This window comes from Mauremys mutica, chromosome 1 (assembly GCF_020497125.1).
Source record: "Mauremys mutica isolate MM-2020 ecotype Southern chromosome 1, ASM2049712v1, whole genome shotgun sequence".
In the NCBI taxonomy this organism is placed as follows: domain Eukaryota; kingdom Metazoa; phylum Chordata; order Testudines; family Geoemydidae; genus Mauremys; species Mauremys mutica.
Genome location: NC_059072.1, coordinates 316,837,013 through 316,853,124, shown reverse-complemented (window position 1 = coordinate 316,853,124; position 16,112 = coordinate 316,837,013). Strand labels below are relative to the sequence as shown.

General features: G+C 44.6%; 1 protein-coding gene across 1 annotated transcript in view; it reads left to right on the top strand.

Annotated features, from left to right (window-relative positions):
* FRY (FRY microtubule binding protein) overlaps nt 1-16,112 on the top strand; it is a 398,333-nt gene that overhangs the window by 59,817 nt on the left and 322,404 nt on the right. The window contains exon 4 of the mRNA XM_045016361.1: nt 3,010-3,182. The gene's annotated coding sequence lies outside the window, so the exon portion shown is untranslated. The remainder of the gene's footprint in view (nt 1-3,009; nt 3,183-16,112) is intronic.

Genomic DNA, 16,112 nt, shown 5'->3' with positions numbered 1-16,112 from the left:
TCTAAGCCCCAAACACAGTAAAGTAAACAACTTCTGTCACACTAGAAGTCTGTCCGCAGCCTTGGTTCCAACCAGTATCAAGGCATGGATCGAAGACAATGACCCATTCCAGCTGTTGGCATTAATGGAACTCTCATTTTGGAAAGAAGCCACAATCTGCAAATATCTTAAGGACCTCTGTTCACTGAGGCTAACTACCACCTTCACTTTAATCAGGCTAAAGTTAAACAATCCCAGCTATCACACTGGGATGTCCAGCCATTTATTTTGTTCTAATTTTTCCTGTTATAAGTGCATGGTGTAAGTAGAACACACCTGGGAGCCTTGATGAACTTTTGGATCCCCAGCTATCTGAATCCAGTGATTACAATTGTTTAGAAGTTCTTAAAATCATGACCCTGTTGACAAACTCTTAAATCTGTGCAGCTTGCAAAACAATATAAAAACCCTTCCTTTGAAAACAGAAGACATTTTTGAAAGAAAGAAAGGAGGAGCCTCTGCAGAGGCAGTGTAATTTTGTCACAGAGCCTGTTTAATATCAGTCATCTAAAGACTGGTTACTGATACTTGTAGAATTGCCACCCTGCTTGTTCACCTATGGCTTATTAAAAGTTGTTATTATTTCAGCAGTGCAATATCTGCTGGCTTCTCTTTTACACAAGTTTGAACTTTTCTGGCAGATTCAGTTCACGTGGTTTTGCACCTTTACTCCCATCAATCTTCAGGTTTATATGGACCCCCAAAATAACACACATGTCAGACATGTGAATGGTTTTATGGAAATTGCAATGATACTGACTTTTGATGACTTCTTTCACTGGTGAATTTTGGCTGTGTATTTACAAAACTCTAGCAAAGACTTGGGTGTACTCACCCTTCTTTTTGCCTGTGGTGGGGTGAGGACTCACCGGCACAGCACATTCTGCTGGTTTCCCAGGGAATGAGCTCTTTCCAGCCTGGAGCGCCCTCTGCAGGCCAGTTGATGTCTCGCCTGCCGCTGGCCCCGTGTCCCTCCTGGTGCCCTTTGCCCAGGCGTTCTGCCCACCGCAGTACCCCCTCTGTCTGGGTCTCCCCTCCCAGGTGAACCCCCATCCCCTATCCCCACCTTGCCTCAGTGGCTACTGCCAGTCACCATCTAGCCCCACTCCCTGGGGCCGACTGCAGTCTGTAAACCACTCATCATTGGCAAGGGGGATTGGACCAGATGCCTCTGCCTATATCTGGGCTGCCCCTCTGCAGCCCTAGTACCCTTTTGTGGGCCCTTAACTCAGCCTGCAGCCTGGGGCTTTGCTAGGCTGGAGCTCCCCAGCTCCCTCTGCCCTTCCCCAGCACTGCTCCACCCTAGGTACCCTCCTCAGCTTCCCAGGCAGCCAGATCCTTCTCTCTCAGGAGTTAGAGCAGGGATTGGCAATCTTTGGCACGCAGCTAGCCAGGATAAGCACCCTGGCGGGCTGAGCCGGTTTGTTTACCTGCCACGTCGGCAGGTTCAACCGATTGCAGCTCCCACCGGCTGCAATTCACCGCTCCAGGCCAATGGGGGCGGCGGGAAGCGGCGGCCAGCATATCCCTCATCCCGTGCTGCTTCCAGCAGCTCCCATTGGCCCAGATCAGTGATCCGCGGCCAGTGGGAGCCGCGATAGGCCAAACCTGTGGACACGGCAGGTAAACAAACCGGCCCAGCCCGCCAGGGTGCTTACCCTGGAGAGCCGCGTGCCAAAGGTTGCCAATCCCTGAGTTAGAGGGAGTGTCTGTCTCTGGCCCTCAGCCCTCTTCTAGGGCAGCTGTGGTCTGAGTGTGGTGTTGCCCCACCTATGGCTGCTTCCCCCAATCAGCCCAGCTTTTCCCCTGCCACAGCTCTCTCCCAGGGCTGTTTTAAGCTCCTCCGGGCAGGAGCAGGGTGACCACCCTGCTACATTGCCCTTTCTAGAATCCAAAGACAGCAAAAAGATTTTGTCGAAAGGTTTGTGCAAACATCATGTGGTTTCACTGGCAGTGTATCCCTATTTTTTTTGTTAAATGGAAATTGTGCAGACCTCTCTGTCTGTCTGTAAATATGTTCTATATGTACAGAATATATCAAAATAGTTAACTGCTGACTATTTAGGCTGCCACATTTTAACCCTGGCTACAGTTAAGGAATAATGTTATTACTACTTCTTCCCAATGTCTCTGCTATGTCTGCTGTTTATTAAAATTGTTCTTGGGGCAGGGGTGCGGAGAGAGAGTGTGCAGGCATGTGTGTGCATATATATTAAGAAGCCTAAATAATTACAGATATACTATCTCAGAAACACTATGTTGAGAAAACAAGCCACAGTGGTTCTGAGAGTAGAAACCAAACTAGTACATAAACTGAGCATAAAAATCTCTGGGGCATTACTCTCAAAATGTCCTCTACTTTTGACCAGACAGTAGCACACATTCTGAGACAGATGGATACAGGCCCCAGCTAAAAACCCAAACACACTGATCAAATTGTACCTTCCTTCCCCTGACAGATCCCTGGAGGGTCTGTGCCTTTTGTTGTTGTTTGTTTAACAGTTGAGCAATAACTTGTTTAGTTTGTCATGACGATAAAACATTAATGAATTGAACTGTGAAATACCGTTGATGAAACATGAAGTACAATACCCTATACAGTGGCAGTTAAGCAAATTTTCCCTTTTATGCGGCAAGAGCTTGTGAGTTCAGATTTGTTGAATCTTTCCAGAGATACGAAACCTTTTAATCTAATGATTTCAGTATGTCTCCTCCCTTGTGTTGTTTAAGTATTGAAAGGAGGGGCTACATAGTAATTCTACACCTGTTTTAGCTCACGCCTATCAACTTGCTAAACTTACCAAACAAGTGCAGAGTTAGGCATGAGAACATCAGATATTGCTTAGGAGTTTAACCACCAGTTAAATAAGCCTTTGAGTGTGCAGATTTTTACTGTTTGGTCTTATGCTTGGGTAGCTTTACAAATAAGTCTGCTATAATGGCAATTGATGACACCAATTTGTACTCTAGGACTAAGAGTAAACTGAATTCATATCAGACTGATTATAAATCAACAAGACGGAGCAGCCTACCACCAGACCTCCTTCTAGGAAATGACAGTAAAGGAAAGTTTCAAAGAAATATTAAGAATTTAGAACCTATACACCCAAGGCGCCCTAAGAAAAGACCTTCTATTTTTCCAGGTAGGACATGCTATGTTTACTAGTAGATTGGTGCAGTACCTCTTTAAACTTTGTGATGATATTTGAGGAATTCAGTGATTATTAAAAACAATTATTAGATGGACTATGTAGATAAAACCTATCTACAGGTGTTGTCTAAGGTTTATAAGACAGAAGAAATATGGCTGTTTTTTGTAGTACAACAGCATGACACGCACCAGTCTAAGCTGTAACTAAAAAGACAGCATTCTTGGGGTTTTTGTTTTCATATTGTTTGCTTGGTATGTTAATGCTTACCATTAAAAAATAATTTCCATGTATTACAATGCTTACAATTCTGTATTTACTCTATCAGATTTACAAAGAGCACTTTTAATTATTTCAGTGTCTCTCTCTCTTTTTGTGGGGATGTGGGAGAAGCATGGACTTGTTCAGTGAAGCTGGTGGCTTTTATGTAGCCAGAAATTAACACCATTAAATACTCAAATGCATGCTTTGAATTCCTGTCCTGCATTGGAGCCTGAAGATGTTTGTAGTAAATGATTCAGTTTAACCTCTGGTTGTTAAAATTTATGAACAAGCTGGATCAGTATATTTCAGTCAGAATAAATATATACTTTAAAAAAATCTATAAATAGTGTCTAAATTAAGCAAGATATTAGGAGGAAAAACATTGAAGCATCTGTTGCAGAGCAGTATTTGGACCAATTATGAGATTTTTTTTACCAGAGGATTTAAAATGATTAGAAAAAAAATCAATATTTATGTTCATTCCTGTAGAAACTGGAGGTGTATCTCAGTGAAATAATCAAAGCAAATACAATACTTATTCCAAGGAAGAAAACTTGTTTCAGAAAATATATGTATCTTATTTTCAGCTGAAAAAATCAGCTTGTTTTAAATTCCCAAATCCTCTTTGGGGAATGGTGCTGTAATGCAAACACTTAAAGAGCAACTGTTGAGATTTTTGTTTTTAAAATCATGGGGCGTTTTCCTTAGAGTCTGCTAGAGGCAAAGCCCTGCACATATGGTGAGCTGAACAATCATAATAGTAGCACGGGTAAGAGAAAGGATGACCAGATGCCAGAGAAAAGTTAAATTTGCTCAGGGTTTAGAATCTTAAAATCAAGTTATAGGAATGTTAGGGGGCTTCCTGCTTTAATACTTTTGAAAAGTAAAATCAGTTACGAAGCATTTGAACACTAAAGGAATAAGGCCTCCTTCCTTCTTTTTTCCCCCTTTTATTTTTTTGCTCTTAGAAAATACATTTCCTACAATAGCTTTATGTCAGGTGACTCAGGCATGCCCTATAGCTCCACCACTTCCCAGTGCCTGAACCGGTTCTTCCTGAGGCAGTGTTGCCTGTGTGACTATCAAACTGTAGTCTCTCTGATCTTTCCTTTTCTTTTGTCTCTGTATCTACCCTGTTTTCTTCTTGCCTTTGTTGCATTCTCTTGATTTCCTCTTTTTGGTTTTCTCTCTTTCTCTTTCCCCATTGTACCTCTTCTTTATTCTTCCTTGTCTACCAACTTTTTTCATTTGGATGTAACCATACTCACTAGCATTCTCTTCCTTCTGATCTGATCTTATTCTCTTGTGTCCATTTAGCTTTGCTCCTTTTCCTTTTATACCGTCCCCTCACTCCATCCAGGGTGATCCTGGACGAAAGACTACACTTTCTGCTTGCCACTGTATTATTTCCCCTTCCTCAAAATCACTCACACCAGCATTTGTCCTCACACGGTTTGCGCTATCTCAGACTTGAATTCTCTAAAATGCTTTGTGCATCTGGAATGCTGCCACAACGTTTATGAAATGCACTGCAGCAATGTTACAGTGCACGGTGACTGAAAGGTAATGCAAATTGCTGGCTCCAAGCTGTAGGTGGAGTGGGGTGGAGAAATAGGGTCTGTTCCTTCATCTTGAACTTCATCACTCTATATGTAGAATTCTCAGTTGATAAATTTTTAGAAATAATCTACTGTAAGAAAAATTTTAAAAGCCTTCTAGACTCCTCTCATTGTCACTGATGAATCCTGGTCACGCATGTGGCACATATGCTAAGAAGATTGTCACTGATGTAAATATATATAGTAGAATGGAAATGGAATTATACTGGTGATTCAGATGTTCTGCAGTCTGATGTACTGAAGTGTTTCCCAGACTTTTGAAAGCTGAACGCCCCCTTCAGGAAGGTAAAATCAATAGTGTCTCCTTGTTCCAACCTCACCACGTGTTGTTATATTTTTAATGTAAGCATATTCCGCATCTTCTCCTTCCCTTCCTCCCTTGCAAGTCCTTCACTCCTCCCTGCACCCCAAGGTTTGGGACATGTGTAGATATTCATAATAAAACCTTCCTCTCCTTCCTTCCTTCCTTATGTGCTTTGAGGAATGAAATAATTAACAATTATGACATTTAAAAGCATCTAAGTTATCACCCCTTAAGATGAATGGGGCACTTCAAACATCAGTTCTCTTGTTTCTGACTGTGCAGACTCAGACAGATGTCTGTACGGGTTAGACTCATTTCACATTTTAGTCACAATCATAAGAACTAGAGACTTTTTATAAATGAAAACTGAAACTCTGGAGAACAACTGATATATCTGCATGCCTGCCTTCTTTCCCCCTCCCCCAAAAGTAGTCCTTCACACACACACAGGCAGGAGCACCCTACACTTTGGGAAACATGGGTTTACTATATGTGCTTCCTGGCTGCAGGATAAAGCTGGGGGAGGGTGGGAGAGAAAGGAGGAGAGAAGAGGAGAAAACTGCTTACCACAAGTAAAAGTAATGAACAGAGCCCTACCAAATTCACAGCCATGAAAAATGCATCGCAGACCGTGGAATCTGGTCTCCCCCTGTGAAATTTAGTCTTATTGTGTGCTTTTATCCTATACTATACATAGGGCCCTACCAAATTCACAGTCCATTTTTGTCAATTTTGCGGTCATAGGATTTTTAAAATTGTAAATTTTATGATTTCTACTATTTAAATCTGAAATTTCACAGTGTTGTGATTGTAGGGGTCCTGACCCAAAAAGGAGTTATTGAGGGGTCGCAAGGTTATTGTAGGGGAGGTTGCAGTACTGTTTCATTAATGATCTGGATGATGGCATGGACTGCACTCTCAGCAAGCTTGCAGATGACACTAAACTGGGAGGAGTGGTAGATACGCTGGAGGGTAGGGATAGGATACAGAGGGACCTAGACAAATTAGAGGATTGGGCCATAAGAAACCTGATGAGGTTCAACAAGGACAAGTACAGAGTCCTGCATTTAGGATGAAAGAATCCCATTCACAGACTAGGGACCGAATGGCTTGGAAGTAGTTCTGCAGAAAAGGACCTAGGGGTTACAGTGGACGAGAAGCTGGATATGGGTCAACGGTGTGCCCTTGTTGTCAAGAAGGCTAACGGTGTTTTGGGCTGTATAAGTAGGGGCATTGCCAGCAGATTGAGGGACGTGATCATTCCCCTCTATTTGACGTTGGTGAGGCCTCATCTGGAGTACTGTGTCCAGTTTTGGGCCCCATACTACAAGAAGGATGTGGAAAAATTGGAGAGAGTCCAGCAGAGGGCAACAAAAATTATTAGGGGGCTGGAACACATGACTTATGAGGAGAGGCTGAGGGAACTGGGATTGTTTAATCTTCGCAGAAGAGAAGAATGAGGGGGGATTTGATAGTTGCTTTCAACTACCTGAAAGGGGTTCGAAAGAGGATGGATCTAGACTGTTCTCAGTGGTACTAGATTACAGAACAAGGAGTAATGGTCTCAAGTTGCAATGGGGGAGGTTTAGGTTGGATATTAGGAAAAACTTTTTCACTAAGAGGGTGCTGAAGCACTGGAATGGGTTACCTAGGGAGGTGGCAGAATCTCCTTCCTTAGAGGTTTTTAAGGTCAGGCTTGATAAAGCCCTGGGTTGGATGATTTAGTTGGGGATTGGTCCTTGCTTTGAGCAGGGGGTTGGACTAGATGACCTCCTGAGGTCCCTTCCAACCCTGATATTCTATGATTCTACCCTTACTTCTGTGCTGCTGCTGGTGGTGGTGAACTGCCACTCTACAGCCGCCAGCTCTGCAGGCAGCGCAGAAGTAAGGATGGCAATAGCACAACCTCCCTAAAATAACCTTGTGACTCCCCTTGCAACTCACTTTTGGGTCAGGACCCCCAATTTAAGAAACACTGGTCTCCCCCAGGAAATCTGTGTAGTATAGGGTAAAAGCACACAAAAGACCAAATTTCATCGGAGGAGACCAGATTTCACAGTCCATGACACATTTTTCATGGCCATGAATTTGGTAGGGCCCACTGCTCACCAGCTGTCCAGCTCTGAAGGCAGCGCCACCACCAGCAGCAACGCAGAAGTAAGGGTAGCAGTACCGCAACCCCCCCTACAATAACCTTGAGACCCCACCACAACTCCTTTTTGGGTCAGGACCCCTACAATTACAACACTGTGAAATTTCAGATTTAAATAGCTGAAATCATTAAATTTACCTTTAAAAAATCCTATGACTGTGAAATTGACCAAAATGAACGGTGAATTTGGTAGGGCCCCAGTAATGAACCTTGTCAAAGGATTAAAATGTATTTAAGACATTTTTTAAAGCAACTGATTTTTAATTCCTTGAAATTCAAACGTTTGGAACAATTTTTTCTGTAAAGACTAGGAATTTAACTTTGCAAGATGTGTACATATTTTTTATTGACCTGATTGTCCACCCCTCAGTAGTACCAAAAGGTTTTGTAGAATTTATACCTGCAAGTACATTTTTTAATTTGGAACAAAGACCAGTAGATTGAGTTGTAACAAACTAAAGGCCCATATGCTGTCCTTGTGCATTGTCAATAGGAATTGCACATTATAATATTGGAGAGTATGTGGCCCCCAAGTGATATCTTATTTTAAACAGTTGAAAACAAACCCTTTGGGCTTAATTCTGCAGCCTTTTTGCATGCAAAACTCCCATTGGTTTCGCTGGGAATTAAGGACCATATCCAATGTAATGAAAGTCAGAAAGTGTTTTTATATTGACTTGTTTGTCTGTCTGTCTTAGCGTTTTTATACTGCTCTCCATCATGATAACATCTGAGCACCTCCCATGTAAAATCAGTAGCAATAGAGGAATTCTTAGTAGACTTCATTGAGTTTCTCACTCTTCTTCCTTCTCAGACTAAAGACTCTGCTTGGAGTGGGGGTTTTTTATGGTTCAACTTTGCTTGATTTATTTATTTTTATTTTTTTGGAGTTGGAATGAGCACTAAATGGATAAAAATGCTGCATGCCCTTCTTTAATAATGTGTTATACTCCTATAGAAGATACTAGTCAACCCACAAATCTTCCACTGGCATTAGCAGATGATTGATCAAATTGGTAGGATTGCTGAACACAAGAATGATATCACTTAAGAAGCACTGTAGATTCGCATCCTGAAAATTTCAAAACTTCAGGTTGCAGAGTTTCTTTTCTGTGTATGTATACTTAATTCAAGAGTAAATCTATTTTTCATATCAATGATCAACTAATAATGATGATAGGAAAGCCCTGTACTAAATTCACCATATATATTATAAATCCTGACTGGCAACAATGATCTGAATATTTAGTCTAGTAGTGTTTGAGTGCCTGGTAATAAAGAATGTAGTGTAACAAGGACTCTCCTATCCATGCTGAGAACTGTGCTAACATATAGTTCTTTATGTAGTGTAGACAGGCCCTATAGATTCTAATTAAACTTTACAGTTAACATCTATTAATATGGATGGAGGAATTCATGCTGTAAGAGCTGTTGGTTCAGTATGACCAGATCTGAGCTGATAGGGCTGATTCTATATAGCAGCCCTTGATGTAGCCTTTGTCTGGATGGTATCTTATAAAAAATGAATGGTGTATTGTCTTATTTTGACTACAATTAATGATGAATTAGTAAACTGTTTCAGAGTAGCAGCCGTGTTAGTCTGTATCCGCAAAAAGAACAGGAGTACTTGTGGCACCTTAGAGACAGTAAACTATTAAAAGCCATGAGTACTTTTACATCACTTAGAGAGGAGTGATGTCGTGTTTCAACTGAAGTCAATCACGTGGTATATGCAGAAGTGAATGTGTTTGACATACTGTTCAAACCCCGAGGACGGCAGTTGTTGTCAAAACATTGGTTGACTTACTGTTAAGGCTACGATTTAGTCACAGGTATTTTTAGTAAAAGTCATGGACAGGTCATGGGCAATAAACAAAAATTCACTGCCTGTGACCTGTCCATGACTTATACTAAAAATACCCTTGACTAAATCTTAAGGGGGTCGCTGCTAGGGCAGGGAGGAACGCATTGGAGGCTGCTCCTTCAGGGGGTGGGGGGGCATCTGGAAGGTAACCAGGGGACCGCTGCAGGGGGGCAGCAACTGCAGCAGCCGTCCGAGGACCACTGCTAGCAGCGCCTGCACCGGCCACCTGGGCACTGCTCCTGGGGGTCGCCGGGGAAGCAACTACTCTGGTAGATTGGGGACTGCTGCTGGGGGCTGCTGGCAGCTGCAGAGCTGCTCCAGCAGTGGCAGGTATGGCTGGCCCCGGAGCCAGCTGCTTGGGTGGCCCTGGGTCAGCCACACAGGCCCCTGCAGAAGTCATGGAGGTTGCAGAAAGTCACGGAATCTGTGACTTCCACACCTCCGTGACAAACACAGAATCCTATTTATAGTCATCCTCCTTCTAATTTTAAAGATCTGCTAAAATCAGTTGAAAGGGTGCGTAATGTAATGTGTTATGCAATTTCTTTGATGGGACAACCAGTATACAGTCAGCACATCTTATTATCATATTCATATGATCTTGGAAACATTCGAATAACAGACTTGTATCATGTAAAGACACAGAATAAAACAAATAAATGTAAGTTTTAAAGTTTCCACTTTGCCATTTCTATAGTTATATGCTATGTGGGACAGATTTTCAACAGTGCTCAGCAACCAGTGGCCATAGTGAACAGTGGGAACTACTGGCCGCTCTTCTGGCCACTTCATTTAGGCCTTTAAAAAGGAACCGAGTTCCATTGAAAATCTGGCTCTTGAACTCACCTTGTGGTGACCTTTTTTTTTGAACCTCACAGTATGTGGAGCCTTTAATGCTGTTTGACTAAGGCCTGGTCTACACTGGGGGGGAATCGATCTAAGTTACGCAACTTCAGCTACGTGAATAATGTAGCTGAAGTTGACGTACTTAGACCTACTCACTGCGGTGTCTTCATTATGGTGAGTCGACTGCTGCCGCTCCCCTCTCAACTGTGCCTGCGCATCTTGCGGCGGTGGAGTATAGGGTCAACGGAAGAGTGCTGAGGGTCAATTTATTGCATCTAGACTAGATGCAGTAAATCGACCCCCGCTGGATCGATCGCTGCTCGCCGATCCGGCGGTTAGTGTAGACATACCCTAACTTGTTTGTTTGGGAAGACCGAAGGAGCGGGAAAGGGTATGGAAGTGTCTGCTTCTCCCAGGACCATGCATGCCTCCATAACTGTGCCTTGTCTCCATGACTCAGACTTTGTTTTCACTGCCAGAAGAGGTGTGTTTTTACTGTGGAATAACTTAACGCACATTAGCTGTCCCACTGTAAATACACAGTGGTGACAAGGAACTATAGTTTTACCGCAGGTTAAACTAGGCAAGGTCATTCATGGATGGGGATATAGTGTTGACCTTGCCTAGCTAACTCTCAGTAAAAATTACAGATGCATTGTGTCCACTAGGATTTTATAGCTGGATAGCGAACATGTTAATTATCCCACTGTAAACTCCCACTACCATTTTTGTAGTGAAGCCGTTGTAGCTTCAGTTAAACAGCAGTCCTGAAGTGATCCCTCAAGGCACTATAAGTCAGGGCTGCCGGGGGGGCAAGTGGGGCAATTTGCCCCAGGCCCCCATGAGAGTTTTTCAGGGCCCCTGGAGCAGGGTCCTTCACTCCGGGGGCCCCAGAAAACTCTCACGGGGCCCGGGCCCCTGGAGCTTCTTCCGCTCTGGGTCTTCGGTGGCAATTCGGTGGGGGGGGGTCCTTCCGCTCCGGGACCCGCCGCCGAAGTGCCCGGAAGACCCGCGGCGGAGGGTCCTTCTGCCCCGGGACCTGCCGTCAAAATGCCAGGTCTTCGGCGGCAATTCGGCAGCAGGGGCCCCCTGCCGCCGAAGACCCCAGGCCCCCTGAGTCCTCTGGGCGGCCCTGGTATAAGTAACACACTCCTGATGTTCAGACCAGTTTACAATTTTAAAAGTGTCATCATCTAAAATAAATAAATTGACCTGATGCAATATGTATTCAGGAACTAAAATATGTAAATGTAATATGAGAAAGGAAGGTTTTAATTAGAACAATACACAATATTCAACGACTTTGGGAATGCTGTAAGTAAAGAAATGGTATTGTTTGTTCGACATTGGGATAGAAATGTGAATTTTCTTTTGATAGCTAATCATGCTCATTGGGGGAGAGAAATGTTTCACAATCTGATTACTTTTAATAAGGATGCTACAAATTGTAAAAATAATACATTTTGATTTAAAGACATAGTGTAATATTCTCATTTTATTAAAATATGAATAATCCTACTTCCTCTTTGACTAAATCTGTACTAAGTTAAAAGTAGTTATATCATTTCTAAAACCCTGATACTGCATTGTGATCTGTGTTGGGTGGATTGCTGTGCATGCGAAGGCCCGTTGGCTTCAATGGGGCAGTACGCCAATGCATAATCAAGTTCAGGATGATGGACAGTAGTTGTAAATTAGGGTCTAATCCCACAAATAGCATCAGACAGAGAAAGCAGAGGGGAGACAGGACTTGCTTCTCCCAAAGGTCTCCACACGGTGGAGGTTTATGTGCCTCTCACCCCTGATTTCTGCCAGGGTTTGCTGGCCGCACTCGGTCATGTGGTGCATCTGGGCCCCTTCCCTGCACAGCAGCTGCCAGAGCCGGCAAACTGTGCCCCGTGGGAAGAGGTAGGCAGGAGCAACTGCTGGGAGCTGCAGGGAGGGGCCACTGCTTTCCTGGAGAGATAGAACAAGAAGGTCTCAAGTTGCAGTGGGGGAGGTTTAGGTTGGATATTAGGAAACACTGTTTCACTAGGAGGGTGGTGAAGCACTGGAATGGGTTACCTAGGGAGGTGGTGGAATCTCCATCTTTAGAGGTTTTTAAGGCCTGGCTTGACAAAGCCTTGGCTGGGATAATTTAGTTGGTGTTGGTCCTGCTTTGAGTAGGGGATTGGACTAAATGACCTTCTGAGGTGAGGGGAGCAGGCTTATCTGGTGTGGGGCCTGACTTGAGCTGTTCCGGGGGCGACTGAACCTTTAAATTGTGTCCCCCCACTATCAGGAGGTATGGGTCATCTCTCACTAGTTAATTTAAAGTTAAGAAACCAGTTGGGAGTTAAAAAAGAAGGAAAGCTTGTTTTCCTCTTCTAGCCGATGAATGAAAACTAGCTGTGGGAGGATGAGATCTACTAGTATTAAAATCTTGAAGGGCATCATGACCAGAAACAGTCAGTTCAATTCACTAACTACAAATAATACTTCCTTTGTTTAATAAATCAATTTTGAATGCAAAACATGTATTGCTGAGAAAAAATAAGCTTATGTTTAAGGTAATTTATTTAATAAAAATTATTAAAATGCTGTTTGTGCATTTTAATTGAATTCTAATTTCCATCTAAATAGAGTTTTACACAAATTGCAAGTAAAATTAATCTAGTAATTAAGAAATGCATCATTCACCACTTTCTAACATAATAAAAATGTAAACAATTAAAAATCTGAATAAATGTAAATTAAGATGTATAATTTCCTAAATAAATGTGTATGGCTACACTGTATCTTCTGGGTTAAAAAAATGAAGCACCAAGTTTAGTGTAAATATTACTCTTGAGGAAATTCTACGCCACTGCACAGGCACAGAATTCATGTTCCCTTCATATTTCTTTGCTTCCTCTCAGAAAAATGACTTCTGATAGGGAAGCAAAGGGAAACTGCAAGAGCGGTCACCCCGCCCCCGCCCCCCAGGTGGGCAGGCATGTAATTTTGGCCTCCCGGAGCAGGCAGCAGAGAGGGAACTCACTTGGGCGGGGAGGGGCACGAGGCTGGGGACTACCCCATACCTAGACTCCCCTGCCGAGCCTCACCACCCCCTGCACCCACAACTCCACCCCAAGCCCTCTGCACTCCCACCCCACCAAACCTTATCCCCTACATCTGGAGCCCTCTTGCACCTGCCCCGCCAAGGCCCCCCACCTGCACCTGGCCCTCCATAGCCCCACCAAGGGCTGGAGGCATCCCGACTGGTGGCTCAGACCCTGTGCTGGGCTCAGCTGCTCGTCACAGCTGGGCTAGGTGTTGGGGGGAGTACACTTCCCCTGCACAGAGTGGCTGGAGCTGGGTCAGACCCCCCACCCTGAAACCTCACCCAACTCTGCATTCCCTTCCCCCGCTTCCTGCTCTCATCACTCCTCAGCCACAGGGGTAGGGGGTCACTGTACGGGGAGCTGGTCCCCCATCCACCCAGCCCTTGTGCATCTGGATCCCCCATATACCCAGACCCACCAAGCCTCATCCCCCACATCCAGAGCTTCGTTCACTGAGCTCCCGGCACCTGACCCCACATCCAGACCCCCCCCTATATCCAGACCCCCACCCCTGCACCCAGACCACCCCCGCTGTGCCCCCCACACTTGAACTCCCATCCTGACAACCCCACTCCCTGTGCATCTGGACCACCCTGATGAGCCCCCTGCACTTGGACCCCACCCCTACTGAGCCCTAACCAACTGCACCAGGACCACTTCCCCAGCACCTAGACCCCCCTGCCAAGCCCCATTCCCTCATACTCACACACTTCCTGCACTGAGCCCCCTCACCCAGACCCCCCTTGCTGAGCCCTAACCACCTTCACCTGGATCCCCCCCTGCAGCGTCCATTGCCCCTGCACTTGGACCCCCCCCCCATGAGCCTCTGTGCATCCAGATCCCTCCCCACACCCAGACTCCCCACTGAGCCGCCCACACCCAGATTGCCCCCCACAAAAGCCTTTCACCCCACACCTGGATCCCCCCACATTAAGCCTCTCCACATTTGGATCTTGCTCTTGCTTTGGATTGTGTGCCGAATTTTTGGTGCAGAATTCCCTCAAATGTAAAATATTATGTTTAGTTGCAAATCAACTTTTAATGGTTACCAACCAATGAGAATGAGCCTTTCTTTTAGAAAATACTTAAAAAGTACAAATTAAAAGCATAATTAAAATCAATTATTTAAATCAAGTAGTTCTGTTTGCTGATTTAAAATCATTGCTTTGATTTAAATCAATCCATCCTCGGTCTCCTTCTCCCTTTTCTTCTCCTTTTCCCCTCCAAAACTGGTAAGTTAGGGAAGTAATTCATGTGCTTCAATGTATCCCCATTCTATATGCCGAGACTCATCCAGCCCTCGGATCGCTACCCCTTCCTGCTTCTCCACGTGGGCACCAATGATACTGCCAAGAATGACCTTGAGCGTATCACTGCAGACTACGTGGCTCTGGGAAGAAGGATAAAGGAGTTTGAGGCGCAAGTGGTGTTCTCGTCTATCCTCCCTGTGGCAGGAAAAGGCCAGGGTAGAGACCGTCGAATCGTGGAAATCAACGAATGGCTACGCAGATGGTGTCGGAGAGAAGGGTTTGGATTCTTTGACAATGGGATGGTCTTCCAAGAAGAAGGATTGCTAGGCAGAGACGGGCTCCACCTCACGAAGAGAGGGAAGAGCATCTTTGCAAGCAGGCTGGCTAACCTAGTGAGGAGGGCTTTAAACTAGGTTCACCGGGGGAAGGAGACAAAAGCCCCGAGGTAAGTGGGGATGTGGGATACCGGGAGGAAGCACAAGCAGGAGATTACAAGAGGGGAGGACTCCTGTCTCAGACCAAGAAAGCGGGACAATCAGCGGGTTATCTTAAATGCCTATACACAAATGCAAGAAGCCTGGGGAACAAGCAGGGAGAACTAGAAGTCCTGGCACAGTCAGGGAATTATGATGTAATTGGAATAACAGAGACTTGGTGGGATAACTCACATGATTGGAGTACTGTCATGGATGGATATAAACTGTTCAGGAAGGACAGGCAGGGCAGAAAAGGTGGGGGAGTTGCGTTGTACGTAAGAGAGCAGTATGACTGCTCAGAGCTCCAGTATGAAACTGCAGAAAAACCTGAGTGTCTCTGGATTAAATTTAGAATTATGTACAAAATTTGTATTGTCGTGGTGGGAGTCTGCTACAGACCACCGGACCAGGGGGATGAGGTGGACGAGGCTTTCTTCCAGCAACTAACAGAAGTTGCTAGATCACAGGCCCTGGTTCTCATGGGTGACTTTAATCACGCCGATATCTGCTGGGAGAGCAATACAGCAGTGCACAGACAATCTAGGAAGTTTCTGGAAAGTGTAGGGGACAATTTCCTGGTGCAAGTGCTGGAGGAACCAACTAGGGGAAAAGCTCTTCTTGACCTGCTGCTCACAAACAGGGAAGAAATAGTAGAGGAAGCAATAGTGGATGGGAACCTGGGGGGCAGTGACCATGAGATGGTCGAGTTCAGGATCCTGACACAAGGAAAAAGGGAAAACTGTAGAACAGAGACCCTGGACTTCAGAAAAGCAGACTTCGACTCCCTCAGGGAACTGATGGGCAAGGTCCCTTGGGAGAATAACATGACGGGGAAAGGAGTCGAGGGAAGCTGGCTGTATTTCAAAGAAACCTTATTGAGGTTGCAGGAACAAACCATCCCGATGTGTAGGAAGAGAAGTAAATATGGCAGGCGACCAGCTTGGCTTAACAGTGAAATCCTTGCTCGTCTTAAACACAAAAGAACAGCTTACAAGAAGTGGAAGATTGGACAAATAACCAGGGAGGAGTATAAAAGTATTGTTCAGGCATGCAGGTGTGAAATCAG